Source organism: Sitophilus oryzae, unplaced genomic scaffold, assembly GCF_002938485.1.
Source record: "Sitophilus oryzae breed Bouriz unplaced genomic scaffold, Soryzae_2.0 scaffold_1172_pilon_pilon, whole genome shotgun sequence".
In the NCBI taxonomy this organism is placed as follows: domain Eukaryota; kingdom Metazoa; phylum Arthropoda; class Insecta; order Coleoptera; family Curculionidae; genus Sitophilus; species Sitophilus oryzae.
The window spans coordinates 200,964-212,532 of NW_022145807.1; positions in this window are offsets into that span (position 1 = coordinate 200,964).

Sequence of the window (11,569 nt, forward strand, 5' to 3'; positions counted from 1 at the left end):
TTCTATTATATTAACAACACAATAATAAAATGATTCAAAATATTTAAGGGAGCTTTAATAAAAAGCTTTAGTGTTTATCTGCTAACTCAACAGTAACGATTCAAACAGCATAAGTTTTTTGAAAAAAAATATTAATCTGAGTATTATATTTATGATACACATTATTTTCATATAACACCGTACGCCCATGCCTATTTTATGAATGAAATTGGGCGTGTTTTGTTTACAACTGCGTTCCCCTGCCGATACCCCGTAGCTACAGATCCGTTGGTCACACTATATGTATGCAATAGTTGCAATATATTTCCTATTGCCAAATATGTAACAAACCAACAATTTATTAGATACAGGGTGGTCTATACCATATATTAGAATATTATATATAGGGTGGTCTACCATCATATTACAATTACCGAAGACAAGGGTTCCTTCGAGGACTTAGTTCAAGTGGCTTTTGAAGTAGGTATTGAGTTAAAAACATGTGCCTTATTTTTTAGAAAACTGAATATTTGAGATTTTAGTCTTTAGTATGGTATAGATTTTAAAGGGAAGCGGAGTCGTACCGGGTTTGGTCTATTTTACGCTTTTCCATTCTCTTTTTAATTAATCATTTATTCGTGGATTTTGTTTATTATTAGTTGCAAGTGAGCTCAGTAGTTAATAAAGGTTGTATATATGGAAATAAATACGGCTTTTATTTCCAAGGAGACCGTGTTTTTGTTGTTAAGACGGGTAGTTTTAATGGCGCGACACGAAGCACTATTGCATAGAGGTCTTATTTTGATTCATAAAATACGTAGTTGTTCGACCACGGAATCTCCCTGTATATTTTGTAAGTCCTCTTTGGAAAACAAATGTCAATTTTTTTTCGTAAACTTTGCGATGTGCCGTTTTTTACAAGAGACAAAAAATGTAGTAATGCAGAAGGAACATTTTAAAAATAAGTAGAAAGTTTGTACGAATTCATGTTTTAAATTGCTTCGTTTCGGAGATACAGAGAGTGTACAAATTTCATTTATTTCGGTTTTTCCAAATAATTTCTGAACTAACGTCGAAAATTGATTTCAGGATGGTATTTGATATGAGAAATTCCATTTAAATGTCAGTATGATTCCTACTTGTAGCGGACGCCACATCCATATATACATATTTTTTAGCGATTTAAAGAGGTAATAACTTTTTGTCCGTACTTAGATTACATTTACTGAAGAAAAAATATTAATTTTCGCCATTTTACGGATAAAAAAGTATCTTGGTAAAAATCGCTACAAGCAACCACTCTCAAGATATTTGGAATCAAAATAATCAATACATCTCATAATTGACAAGAATTAAACATGTCAAGGTTCTTTGACTGAAATAATAAATTTGAGATGACAAGTACTGATTATTTTTACTCAAAATATGGGTTGCTCGTAGCAATTTGTACCAGGGGACATTTTTTACAGAAAAATACGGCAAAAATATGTTTCCTACCCCAGTAGTATAATACAAGTGCGGGTAAAAAGTTATTACTACATGTTAGTTTCGTCTCCTACAATTAGAAATCATATTGAAGTGGAAATGGAATTTCTCATGCTAAAATACATCTATATTTGATATCAATTAAACTTTTGGTTGCGTAATCGAGGGCGCGATTTTTAAATTATTTGTTGCCAACCGTGGACATATTCGGCGCCGGCGCCGGCGCCGGCGCCGTGCTGACTAACTGGAATTTAAATTTTGCGCTGAGGATTCAGGTGGTAGCTCTGCTGTAAAAAATGTCAAGCTGCATTTATTTATTTATTTCCTGACATTGTCATTCGCTTTGACACTTTAGTTTTGTGGTTTTATGGTATAACGAGTTTTTGGTTTCAATAAATAGTGTTGTGATACTTTAAGCATAAAAATGTTTACTAGCAGACCTAGCAGTCAAACATTGTTCTTTTTAGAACCTCTTTTAGTGCGAAGTCTACAAGATAACTTAATAGCCGTAAAAAACTCATTGCAGCTTTATTAGAATATTCTGAACGAGAAACGAGAAACCGGTAGTAATGGCCCTTTACGTCCCTTATGTGCTGTTAATAAGATGAGTTTTGTTGATGTAAATAATAACTGTTTATATATTTATAATTAATTTATGTTTGTTTTGTTCCTAAAATAGTTTGATTAAAAGAAAATATGTAAAAGTAGACAACGCTGTGCCGGTCAAGCTTAATCACGTGACTATAACTTTATTTGGTATAAACTGTATACGCCAATTTTCATCCAAATGTCGACGTCACTTAAAACCGAAATAAAAATGAAACTTCTACACCCTGTATCTCCGAAACAAAACATTTTAGGGCGTGAACTTATACGAACTCTTACTTATTTTTATCTGCAGAATATGTTGCCAAACTTTCCATATTAGAAGTTCGTTCACCCTGTATAATCAATATTTTCGATAAGCTTATCTACAAATTGCGTTAGAAAAGACAGGCAAGTCGTTCCTTCTAAAAAATATTGATGCAAATTTTGCAGATTTAAAATTGATAATAGTCTTTACTTGTTCCTTCTCCTGACAGATGAATTTCTTCGATTACAGACATTATCTGCAAGAAAAAGCTTCTATCGAAACCTCGCACCACTGACGTACTCAAATTCTCCATGACAAATACACGATTAAATGCGGCTTAAAACACGAAAGAGATGTCCCTGGAATCACCCTCTTTCTCAATATTTCCGATGTTCCACAGTTTTAAGGCACCCATACACTTCGATTATTTTGCTCGGTTTTGAAAGTTAAACACCGCGGCCTTATAAATTTAGTGTATCACTCTTTCTTGACTTAAAACTCATCATACAGTCTCAGCATGACATCTGTCTCCTTACTCATAGTCACGCAGATATTGGTTCAAAACTACTTGGCTTGACAAAGGAAGCTTGAATTGCAGGTCTTATGTATATCGATGAGAGCTTGTACCAACAACATCGCTATCTTTATCATTGAAACAACACCTATAGAGGAGGTAAATAATTTTAATTACTTAGGCTAAGAACATAGTGGAGCGACGAGGATAGCGGCGAGCAAACAGCGCGACATCGCGTCCGAAACAAACCTGTGAAGACAAGTACGTGCGAACATAGTAAAGCGATCTGCTTGAGTGGTTAGATCGAGCGACGAGATCGATTCAAATAATTTTGTTTTAGTCGCGCTGTAAAAATTAATAGATTTAGTATTTGTAAGAGAAATTTTATGGGATCAGAAAGAATAGTAATCACCATAACCGGTACATTTTAGATAAGTTATGAGATGAAGTGGCAACAAATTTTCGTAAAGGTTATAAAACTTGCCATACTTTCTCGGGTTTTTGAAAACTTCATCTAACCAAATGTTTGCGACATTACTGCCCAGAATTTTAGCCACTGTTAACATTTTAAATTATCAATAAGCAAATGAAAATAATAAATTTGCACAAGTACCTCGCTATTCCTCGCCGCTATTCTATGTTTTAGCACCTCGAGGCTTGCTCGACGCGGTATCGCGCTGCTTGCTCGCCACTATCCTCGTCGCTCCACTATGTTCTTAGCCTTAGTCTGCGATTATAGTGGAGCGGCGAGAATAGAGGATAGCGGAGAGGTGAGCGGCGCGGTTCGTCCTCTTTTAATCAAACTTATGTATTCATATTCATACACAAGTTCGTAGTCACCTGAGGTATAGAAAGACCGATGAAATAAATTACTCCAACATGGCTGAATTTTGGAGGAAACCATTTCTAAAATGCGATCAAAGCTTTCAATGGACATTCTTGTAAGTACTGTCTGAACTTTTCCTCATATAGTCTCAATTTAAAATTAAGACGACTAAACTCTCCGTTTACACCAGAACACCTTATCACTGAGTGCGCCGAGACGACGACCATTCGTGCCATGAACCTTGGCACGTCTGATGTCGAGGATGGAGAGCTGGCCTCTGTGGAGCCGTCTCAGATACTGGCTTTTCTTAAAGCCCTGAGACTGTATGATGAGTTATAACTCGTTATAACTCAAGAAAGGGGAACACACAATAGATCTATAAGGTCGCGGTGATTAACTCCCCTTCTAAACATTCTACATTCTACAACTCTCCGTTTTCTCTTCGATCTCCATTAGCGGGATGAACAGACCATCTCCTAATTCTTTGCTGGGAATAATTATGCAAGATACAAAATTTAGCAGCTGTATTTAGCAGCACAATTTTCAGACAGTGTTCTGTTAAAAACCCCATTACAATCCGCAGATTGTTCTTACTTAAATCAGAGAAAGTCTTTGACTTTCCTCCGTTGTAAGTTCTGAGAAATTTCTTCGAGCGTCTTAAACCGGTTGAGTTGGAGGACTCTCATTCCAGGTTACGGATGGAGTCTTCCAGGTTCTTGAGTTCCGCTTTAAGTTGGTTCCACTTGGGAAGCAGAACGGTTCTGGTCCAGTTAGTGGAGTGTTCGTTCTTATTCTAGCTAGATCGTTTATTGTTTCATTACCTTCTATCCCTCGGTGAGCTGACACCCAGAGTAGGAGGACTTTATTTTCTTTGTCTAATTTGTTCAACATTCTTTGACCAACTTGGAATTCATAGTTACATAGGTTAGTTAGTTGATCGCTTTTAATGCTGCTTGACTAATATAAGATGGCTATTTCTTGTTTTCGGTAGTTCCTATCTAAGATAAGTTGTACGCATCTTTCGACAGCGTAGATTTCTGCTTGAAAGATGCTGATGTGAGGCTAGGTGCACATTGGTTCGAGTATTTAGTTTCGGCCCAAGTACTCCCTATCTCTGTTCATGCTTTGATTTGGAAGCATAAGTATCACGTTATAGTATAGTATTGTATCTGCTGAGTAAACGTTTCTCAAAGTTCTACATTCTTGGTATGTCATCCACTGGAAGTTGGAGGACTGGATTTGTTTCTGTTGAGGGTGTTCCAAGGCCTGAGCTGACAATTCTTCCAGTACTGCCTCCGTCAATGACCATTCCGCGACCATCAATGCGACAATTCGCATTAGAACTGCGCAATTAAAAAAGCGCAGCTGGAAAGCAAGGGCAAGCAACCTCTACGCACTGTCTCGTTAGGTCCGGTTTATTTTATCTTCGTCGTAGACATGATAGATACCAGAACAAGAAAACATGTAAAAAGAAAACCCAAAAAAAGGATAAAAAAATGTTGGAAAAATTGGCTAGTTAAAAGAAAGACAACAATGTTCGCATATTAATAATTTATTATACGAACTTCACTCAGAAATTACCTTTCCTAAATTTTTCGAAAAAAAAACGGCGTCAAAAGTGGCTGGGAATAATAATGGGTGATAATTTTGGCAATGTAAATCTCTAGACGTCATTCACTAAAAATCTCAACATGAAACTTATCAAAAAAAATAACACTAATTATAGAAAGGACAGAACGTTTCCAGACCCACACATCTTTTTCCAAAATATATTTTTTTCTCAAATTTTAAGTTACACCATTTAAAAATTATGTTTACTCAATATAAAAATAAATTACAACATTCTTAAGACCAACTGGCAGTAAGCTCCATTAATGAATAAAGAAGAGTACGGACCAAGTAAATATCTAGGTCAAGCCCTAGATATTTACTTGGCCAAAACCTTTACTTTGCCATACCCCTCGCCAAAAATATCACCGATTGTAATTGCCTAGCCGCCTCTGACGTTTATTTTTTTTTTGATCGTATGGAATAAATAAATGCTGGCGCCGATTATGCCCATACACTATCGAGTAGGAATGAACAGACAAGAATGGTAAAAGAGAGATTTTGAACAAACAGACAAAACTGGACCAAACACATTCATACACTTAAATGAGCGGTCGTGCCCATTCTGTTAAAACCGGACAAAATTACCAATACGTGTATGGGGGCCTTTAGTAGAGTGGCTGAGGTGCCGACTTTCGACGAACATTATTCGGATTCACGCATAACTTTTCGTCGCCAGCCATGGGGGGATTCCCTTAAAGATATAACAGCGAGGGGACGACGGATTTTGCCTGGGAAAGGCTGAATAACAGTGACAAAGAAGTGTTATCAAGCGCCGTCGATCTTTCCAGTGTCTGGAGAATAGAGTGGGAGGTGGCAGTATGTTCCTGTAAATGAGAAGAAAAAAAAACATTTATGGGATTATTCATCGTGTTGAATAATACAAAAACACATTTTTGAATAAAATGATTTATTATTGGAAGTAGTTTCAGGGTATGGCAAAAAGTTTGCAGCAAATAGGAAACTTTTATTATTTTCTAAGCTAGCTACAGGTTACAGTTATTGTGTAACCCTTTCTTGAGTAAACTCATCATACAGTCTCTCGCCTTTGACAAAAGTGAATATCTGAGACGGTTTTACAGATGGTAGTTTTCCATCTCCGATATTAGTCGTAGAGGAAAGGGTGGTAATATGGAACCCTTGTTTGTTTATATTCGCTAACTCAAAAATTTACTATGAATTATTTTTCAAACATATCGCTCATGTATGCCTAATATATTTAGAATTATTATTTGTTTTTGGAATATAAATAATGCTTAAAGTTTTTTCATAATTAACTAATAATATAAAATAGTACAAATTATCTATCTGTAAAAAGTAGCTGATAATATGGAACCCCCTATAATAAACCAGATATATTTAAAATTTTAACGATATTTATTCACTATATTTAAAAAATGCAAAACTAACAAAAAATAATTCAAATAAATTAAACTTATTGACAAAAATCACAGACCCAGTCGGCTTTTTCACAACCAGGACACAGAACATGTGCCCATAACTGACACATAAGGCACTGGATCCATTTTTCTCCTTTCCTGTTTTCCAAAAATCGTTGTGAGCAGAACATGCACTTTTTTTTTCATATCACTTGAAGTAACTGTGCCATCGTGAACCGATTCATCTGAATCAGAGGATTCCGAAATCTTTCTTTTTCTTTGAATTCTCCTTGAACTAATTTTGAAGCTAAGCGCCGTTTTCTCAGATTGTTTTAAAGTTGATCGCTTACCGCTAGTCTTTACAATATCCGTGCTGAACCCGCGAGACTGAAGACTCGAAATGTTTTTTGTGCTATCTGGTTTCGACGACAGCGAATTCTCCAAATCTGTTTTATATGGAGAGCTTGTAATTACTGCAGCTGAAGTGGTCTTCTCTATTCGACATTTTTCTCTTTGGCTTTGGTACCGGCCCAATTACCACAGAGGAAACAAAGGAGTTACTCGAGGTTGTCCAGGGTTGCGCTGACCTGCAACCTGCTTCTGCCAGATCAGTTTCACTCATATTGAAAGGGCATAGATGTGTAGTTGTTGGCGGACTTGCTCTAGTATGATAGGATTGAGCTGTAGTACTTTCAGCCATCACGGCTTCATGCTCAACTGCTATAAAATCATTATCCGTAAAAATTCCTCTATTGTAAGGAAATAACCCAGTTTTAAAAAAAAAAACATTAATAGCAATACTTGCAGTTTGACACTTTAAATATGCCTTCCCAAAAAGTTCGGCAATATCATAAGGGCCCAAAGGACGTTCATTTTGACGCAACCATATACGAATCTCTTCACTATAGTGGGTTTTTAGAGCTCCCATGAAAGTCTTATCTAAGGGTTGCAGCTTGTGGGTGGAGTGCGGAGTAAGGGATACTATGATTATGTAGTTTGCGCTAGCTAGTTCTATTATTTCCATGTTTCTTGTATGACTATAATGTCCGTCCAGGATAAGTAGAAGAGGGTCATCTATTGTTGGTTTCAGGTTTTTTTTTTATGAAATGCCTAAACCAATCAGTGAATAAATTGCTTTGCACCCAACCAGTTGGATGACATTTTCCAATACTTCCGAGAGGGGCGCCTCTCATCAGAGTTTCAGTTATATTTTTCTTTGGGAAAATTAGCATAGGGGAACAAATATGCCGGAAGCACTCATAGCACAAATGGTAGTCAGCCGTATATTTTCTCTTTTCGTATTCCACCGCGAGGATATCAAAGAATTTAGCTACAGATTCTCTATTGAAACTATTCGCCCGACCATACGATGTTCCAGTTGGTGTTCGGATAGACAATCTTTGTTTATGACCATTTAAAAAATGATCCAACCAAACACGACCTGCTTCTTCTTTATTCCCAAATGGATACTTTATTCCGTTTCGTACAGCCAATTGATAGGCCATTACTTTAACGTCTCTGCGGATAAGCCCAAAATATTTGCTTTCCATCAGCAGCAGGTATTCGACTAGTTGTTGTTCAATTTCAGTAGAAAAAACGTGTTTTCTACCTAACTTTTTTCGACAACTTGTTCAGGTGAATATTCGGTGTCGGTATTGGAATAGTCCCACAGTTAAATAATGATCGTTTTTGAAAGGTGAACAAAACATAGATGACACGTTTCCTAAATCCTTATTTATGGGGGGGGTCCCATAGTACCAGCAGGGTTCCATATTACCACCTTTCTGCTCTACCAAAGTTTATAGCACGAATGGTTGTCGTTGGGATGCACTCAGTGTTGTGGTATTTCCCATTTCCTCACAAGAATCTAGAATTTTCCGTTGTTTCTTAACTTCAATCTACACGAGATCTACTGAGCTACTGAAATCTCGTAACAATCCAGGCACTTGAATTCCGTTTTAAGTTGATTTTCACTTGGGAAGCTGAACGCTTCTTGTCCAGTTAGTGAAGTGATCGCTCCTTTTCTAGCTAGGTCGTTTGCTTTTTATTACTTTCTATTCCTTGGTGAGCGGTCACCCACAGTGAGGAAGACTTTATTTTCTTTGCCTAATTGTTCAGTTTTTTTTAAATCATAGACAATGATTTAATACTTAGTAAAATTACCAGATAGATGCATACTATAATAGGTATATCTTGCTTCCGATGTTTTATAGGTTAAGTTTATAAAGGGGAGCGAACATCTCTATAAAAAAAAATGAATTTTACATGTACAGTTAATGACTTGACTATTAGCTAGAAAATAGGCAAAGTATACCTATAATAACAGTTCCCGTCACATACGGAATATTCTTATTGACATTTTCTTAATATTTACTATTTCATATGGTTATAAAACATTTAAAAATCGTAACATACTTGAATTCAGAGATCAGTTTAAGTTAAAAATTAAAAGCCATAATATTTCCAGTTGATGGCTTACTCTGGACTTTAAATAGCGCACATCCAGGGTAGAGAAAATTACGGGTATGTTTCCTAGAGTCCATAAAGAGGAGTTTCAAGAAACAGTCGTTACAGCTTTTCCCATTGCAGTTTATATGATTTAAGTTCTTTAACGTGGTTATAGCTCCTTTTAATGTCTGATGGATTTAGTGAATATCTGGAGCGTGGACGATTGAAATAAAATAGCACCTGTAATCTATAATATCATTTGACATATGTTAGGGTTAGAGTTAGGTTGCGGGGGGCTCACTCAGAGGCCTTGGGGCCCAGATACGATACCCTGTATTGTTGTACCAAATCTTCCCCTCGTTCTTTCTTTGCATTAAAGCACTTCCAGCTCTTTGCAAAGTTCCCGATATATCGCTGATGTTGGCTTCTGCGGCTTCTTCTAATCGTCAAAAACTTGCCACCTAAAAGTTTTAAAGCGTCTGGTATCCCAGTGCCAGTTGGTGGCGCAGCAGGTGCTCATGGTTTTTCTTCCTCTCCGCATTCTCTGCCGTAGTCGTCGTTGATATCTTGTATAGTAGCCTAGTAAATACGAAGTTTTTGTTAGACACTTAAAACGGACATCAGAAAGAAACTGTAGGTCGCACAACGCTCAAGGGAACTTTCAAATATGTTGGGAATAACCAAAAAGAGACTGTAAAAGAATATAGCGGATATGACAAAAGACCCATGTAATAGATGTCATCCACAGAGTCAAATCCCTCACATGGCAATGGGCAGAACACCTGGCAAGAAGAACGGACAATAGAGGACCACAAAAATTACAGCATGGTACCCACGAGGAATTAAGAGACCGAAAAAAAAAGACCGATCGATAGACCATGATATTAGGAAATATGTGAGGGAGCGCACCATAATCCGGTGTTTAACCATAGTAAATTTTTGTTATTTTTAATATAAAATTCAATTGAAATGATTAAAAAGTACTCCCTCAATACAAAAAGAAATGCAACGAAGTTACAATTAAGGAATAAATAATAAATCAAATTCAATACAAATTTCACTGGTTTGAAATGACGCGTAGAAAATTGTGACGTCATCTATCAGCATTTGACTGAATAATTGACAGAGGGCGCTCCAGCCTCTGAAGAATAATATTATGGCGTCTCTAGTTCTCTGCTACCGTATTTACGCCATATATCTTAAAATCACGTTAGATTTTTCTATTTTTATTAAGATCGTTAAAAAATACGTTTTTATGTGGGATTATTCTTTATTACCCCAATATTGAATTTACTTTTATATTTTTCACTACTAGAAATTAAAACTTAATTTTTTATAATTAACAGGTTACTGCCATTTTTATCGAAGCATTAAACACTACCAAAGTTGTTCGGATGTTCAAAGCGTTCGAGGTTAGATTTGTATTTTGTTGATTTTGCGTTTGGCGTTAAATACTTTGAGTTTTCAATTTTGTTTTATTGTACCCTCTTTATTATTTTTGTAATGAAGGGTATTAAAGTTTGTTTTGTGAAGGGCTGTCTAAATAACTCTGAAGGCTCTTCAGAAAAAGTTTTTATAACTGTTCCTTTGGATGAAAGCCGTGGAGGAGGCTGGTTTGAAGCGGCAAGACAACAATATGTCAGCAAAAGTACGAGATTTTGCTGTGAAGATCATTTTAACGTAAGTTCCTTAAGTTTTATTTTACAATTAATTTTATATCTATATACTTTAAAATACATTTAGAAAAAATGGTTTTATTTACCTTTGTACCTGGTGGCAAACCGTGACACTTTTGGTAGGTGTCAGAGATTGCAAAAGTGTAAATTTGAAATTCTTAATAGGTATTAATTATTTAAAAAAAATGGGATGACATTGAAGTAAAATAAAAAAATACGGGTGTCATAAAATTGTATGAAGATTAATTAATTGCAATAAAAAAACTATGGTTATACTCCGGATTAGAAATGGTCGAATGAGCTGAAAATGATGATGATTATAGTAACCTACCTTGAGTTTGTCATGCTTGGTAGCGATACCACTAGTGCACTATACAGGGTGTTTCAAAAAACATGTGCCATCTCTCGTGGGGAGATTCCTCACGTATCACGCAAGGTAGAGGTAATACTAGACAATTGATAGACTTAAAGTTTCTCCTTCCTGTAATTACTTTTATAATTTAATAACTTAATTCAGCAACTCACCTATTTAATATTCTTGGCGAATAGTTGCGACCAGAAAATTTTAAGATATTCCCGATTATATGCTTATTTTAATTTCGGAATCTTAGACGAAGTTCTAGCTGGTGCTAATTTAAGTTTGCCAACTTTTTCGACGACCCACAGAGTAGTAGTATCCTAACGTTACGATGCAAAAGTTTAAAGTACCCTGCATAATTATGTTTGCTCTCTCTCGAGCACACACATACTGTGCTTTTCGTCAAAATCAGGGATGGGTTTACCAGAAACTAACAGTTTGTT